Below are 5,000 nucleotides of genomic sequence, written 5' to 3' on the forward strand. Positions count from 1 at the left end.
TTCTAGTAGCAGCATTAGAGCCACTAGCTATTCAAAAATTTCACCATTATTCAAAAATGAGACATATCTTAAAGGACGTTTATAGCATCATTGTCAAAGAGGTTAAGCCAGCTACCTTAGAGTGCCTACCATGTTTTTGGAGAGACATAATCAATCCAAAAATGTCTATACTTAAAATGTTGAATTTCATATATACATAACATGATAAATGGCATTCTTGTATGCTTTAAGCCAATGGTATGGGACTCAAAACCTAATTATTTAAATTGTGTGTGCTTACTCGGGAAGGCCTAAATGTTTATTTTACCTTTGATGTTTGATATTACATGTGTTTTTTTATTTTACTTAGTTTTATTCATGTACACAAAGGTCTATAAATTGATTTTAAGGTAATTAGAAGAGGATAGAGATATTTACTCTCACCTGAATGAGGCTCAGTGTTAAAGTCTAAAAAAAACATGGTTTTAGAACAGAGGACAATAATGTAGTGTAGTGTGCCCTCATAGCTCACATGTAGAAATAAAAGAATATATAGTAAAGCAGTCAAAAGGAATTCATCCCTAAAGCATCTGGAGAAACTTTAAGATCAATTAACATTGTCAAAATTCTGAAGTAACACAGTCATCATTGCAGAACAGAAGTGCTAAACAATTTTATCCAGCATCAGTGTAGTGACACATATTCCCTCTTGATATAGGCAGCGCTTTCTATTGACAGCATTTGCATGTATGTTGCATGTGCAGTTGGTGGATCCAGCACCCTTCCGTGTATTTTTGCACTGCCCTCTTCCATTAACTCCATCATTTTCCAGTAGTCCCATATCATTTCTGTTTTTGGTAAAGGCAACATGCCAGTAAAGTGCATTTTTTAGAAAAGAATATAATATGACTACAGATAATCTAGTGTAGTCAGTACGATAACACCACTGAGTAACCTAACACATAAAGTATGGCAGTATTTAATGCTATGAATGCTTCACATTTTATGAAAACATTTAAACTGCATCCTTTTACAGACAGAACAAGGCTAAAATCTCCTTCAGTTTTCAGGACTATCCAATTGTCTCTTAAACAGTGAGTGGAGTCTTCACAACTCTTTACAGGGACCAAGTTCAGAGTTACCTCCTGGATAATATCTATAGCTTCTGCATTCACCTAAGAGAGCAAGAATATTGAGGCAGTCAGCATTTTCACATAAGACAACTTCAGTAATCATTGGTTTGCAGAAAAAAGCAGTGATGGATGATTCATGAAATTTGTCCCACATTTACCCCAGATTTATTACCATACTACCTCTGAAACAAACTTGCCATTTGAAAATTTAATTTGTTTTAGACAACAGATGTTTCTTCCTGTTCTTTAAATTCTCAAGTTGCATTTCAGTGATGCTTGGTAATCACTGACATGAGGGAGCACTTGATGTGGGTCTCACAGAGGGTCTGCATCATATCATCGAAGGTTCAACTCAGCGAACCTCTGTTTGTTGAACCAAAAACAGCAAACGTTCACATCAGTGAATTTTTTACACAGGGAATAGAGTTAGTTGACCAACATTGCAACTGTCACACACATTGCACTATGTCAAACCTACCCAGGTGGGGGGCTGTGCCCCCACACTCTGCAATGTTGGGAGCTACACCCCTCACACACCCCCTACCTATATATAAGAACTCTGACATCATACTGCAGTGGGAAAAAGGACAAATTTCCTGATGTTGGCCAGCTAACGCCATTCCCTTTGTAAAACATTTGCTGATGTGAATGTTCGCTTAAGTGAATGTTCACTGTTTTCGGTTTGACGAACGGAGGTTCGCTGAGTTGAACCTTCAAGTTACATGATATAGGCCCATGTCACAGCCTTGAGAAGTGTTTCAGCCTTGTATTTGCAGAAACTGGGCTGCCATAAACTGCCCTGTAATGGACAGGATAGCATGTTCCCTTAACATTCGTCTTCAAAAAAAAAATATGAAAGACTTTATAATCCTTGCTCATTGTTTCTTTTTGGAAAGATACATTAAACAGCATTAGCATAAGGATATTCAGCAGGACATGAGACAGGGACAGTTGCTGATGCAAACAAGGCTTGTAAGGACAAGAGCAACAGTATCATTACTTAACTATGCAGCACTTTTGAACCTACCAAAATTTAATCGCAAAACACATTCCCTGTCCTTTAACTGGAAGGCCCATATTTATAATAATTGTGAGGCTACATTAAATATACCATCCTTTTTTCCTGGGTGTAATGCTTGTATACCTCAGATATGTTAGGCATAAAATAGAATGTTTTGGTTTTGGTAGCTCTCACCTTCTAATGTTTTCTCACATCAGCAATGAATACCATTGACATGTAGTGCTTAACTATCAATGTGTACCTTTTTATGGAACTTATCAGATGCTCATAAGTCTTATGAATCCTCTATTGTATATGTAGATATCACTAGACAGAAAAACGTTAAAAAAAGAAATACAGACAAACAGATAGGGACAACTAAATGCTCTGGTTCTCTTTACTGAACCATTGTAAAATAAAAGTTTTCAGGAAATAAAAAAACTCCTTAAAGGACTGTAACTTTATTCCACATACTATGTTGTGGATAAGTATTTTGATTATCTTGGACCTCGGTTTCCTCTTCTTACCAAACAAGGGGATGAATAGTCACAGTGTACTCTTTTAGACTACTATACCCATTAAAACATTTGCTTATATCCTTTGCTAGATAGTAATGGCAAAGTTCAAATTCAGGTTTAAGTGCTTGGCATCTGTCACTGTAAATAAAACAAGATAAAACCCAAACTAGTACACATCAAAGGTTTTACCTTAATGATGTTAATGCATATGAAAAGTAATATTATAATATATGCTAATAGTTACTAAAAGCGCACCTAAAAACATGCTGGCTATGCCCTTGCAACTCCCACTCTAAAATCACCCTCCCCATCCAACCACTACCTTTCTTTCCACTCCACTAACTACCTTTATTATAGCAAGCTCAGATGCTCATAAGCCTAGTACTTATTATACAGCAGGAACTTCTTATTGTAACATTTGTTAATGTCTGTTATGTACTTCACAGATAAAGATTCTAGTTGTCTACTGATGTACTAGGTTCTTCATCTGTAACTATGTTGTAAGTAATTGCTATGTTATATTGTTAATCGCTATGTAATACAATGTAACTGCTGTCTGTTTATTTTAACTGTGGAGCTTTTCTCCCTGGGCCTTCGCTGAAAATGGACGGGACCTACGTCCAGTCGGACACTCCCAGTCAACAAATGTAAATAAATAAATAATAAATATTCATAGTCGATCAAATGTCAAATTAAAAATCTTCAGGGACCTCTTAAAACTTGCCAGTAAGGTGATTCCCTTGTCCACTAAAGAAGAAGATTCCAGAGACACGTTGCTTGGCAGAAGGAGTGAATTATAGGTATATCCAGCCATAATCTGAGAACTTTCAACACATAAGCCTGAAAGAATAGTCATGCTTTAAAGGAATATGAGTTCCTTTATACAGTGTCTACCCAGATAATGCAGGGCTATGGATAGTAATGTTAGAACTTTACAGGTTCTAAGTGTTGGGAATTGTGGTCAGCACAGGTTACCCACATGATATCTATAAGCATATGTAAGTAAACAGGCTACAGTGTTCTGCATCAGTAAATAAATGAGTTTCATTAGAGTATGTTCTGCCTGGAATCTTTAATATGGGCTTTTGATGGTTACTTTGGTGCCTGTCACATTTCACAGACATGCAAGTAGGTGAATAAAAATCCTTTAAATTGCCCTCCTCCCAGTAGTTGTGTTTGTAGCAGTCATGTGATGTATATCCTGTAATAGATTGGTGTCCTGTCCAGGCATGCTTGCCTGCCCTGTGCCCATCGGTCCCCAGAATAAGTTCTGGCTACTTACTCCATAACAATGAACATGAGAAAGCAGGTATTAGAAAATGATGTCTTGAACTTTGTTGCATCTTTTCTGGTGTGATATTAACATTTCTTAGTTATAATCCACACTTAGTCACTAAAGATATTTTGAATATGACCATATTGCTTTTGCTGAGACACTGTTATGTTATGTTGCAAAATATATCAATGCCATACCATGTTGACTGTGGCTGCAACTTTTATTTGTTTTTGAAACACATCTCACTCACTTTCTGTATTTGTGCATAACAGCTGCATTGGATGTGCCAAAACGAGTTCACTGCTCAAAATATTAAAGGGATTATGCTTTAAGCACTTTAGTAATGTTTACCTAACAAATTCACATTGCCAGTTTTCTTTTTGATTAACATTTGCTGGTAGTGGTGTACAGGTTGTAAATGATACAGTTTCATGTATTCTAAAGAGCTTGAAGAAGTCTTTGACAGGCAATTACTACTGTGAAATATTGAAGACTTTTCAAACATTTGTAAGCCATGCAGCAGAAAAACATGATGTCCTGGTGTGCAGCAGTAAAGCCCAACAATGAATTAACAGAGGAATATTGCATAGCGCATTCCACTACTGTCAAGTATATGAATATGACTAATGTTAAACTACTGAAAGTGGACTGAGTATACATAACTTTATGCTGACTTCTTTTTAAACAGAAAAAGGGTGAAACATTAATGTAAGCAAAATACTGCAAGCTTAGAGGGCATTTTGATAAGTAAATTATGTACATTTTCAAAACATTTTTCATTTAATTTAACATTAGAGACAACGTGTAGATTCACAGGATTTGATTTTGGGAACATCTTCTGTTTTTGAGACAACTCAGTACACATCTGCATTTACATGAAATGTCTCCCACCAAGCAATCATGGCAGTACAAAATGTTATAAAAAGTTATACAAGTTAAACAGAGATACATCGATATTGCTAATACTTGCCTTCATAAAAAGTGTAATCAAATAATATATCAGATTACATCTGATACACCTGGTTTGATTCTTCCTAATTGTAAATTAACTCTATATCTGCAAACTGCAAAGATAAGTTAATTTGCTTTCAAAG

General features: G+C 35.9%; 1 protein-coding gene across 1 annotated transcript in view; it reads left to right on the top strand.

Annotated features, from left to right (window-relative positions):
• PLCB4 (phospholipase C beta 4) overlaps window positions 1-2,947 on the top strand; it is a 1,792,792-nt gene extending 1,789,845 nt beyond the window's left edge. Inside the window, exon 41 of the mRNA XM_044056592.1 lies at window positions 1-2,947. This exon is cut by the window's left edge and continues 1,459 nt beyond it. The gene's annotated coding sequence lies outside the window, so the exon portion shown is untranslated.
• The last annotated feature ends 2,053 nt before the right edge of the window (window positions 2,948-5,000 follow it).

This window comes from Protopterus annectens, chromosome 1.part2 (genome assembly GCF_019279795.1).
Source record: "Protopterus annectens isolate FY-2018-M chromosome 1.part2, PAN1.0, whole genome shotgun sequence".
Taxonomy (NCBI): Eukaryota; Metazoa; Chordata; order Ceratodontiformes; family Protopteridae; genus Protopterus; species Protopterus annectens.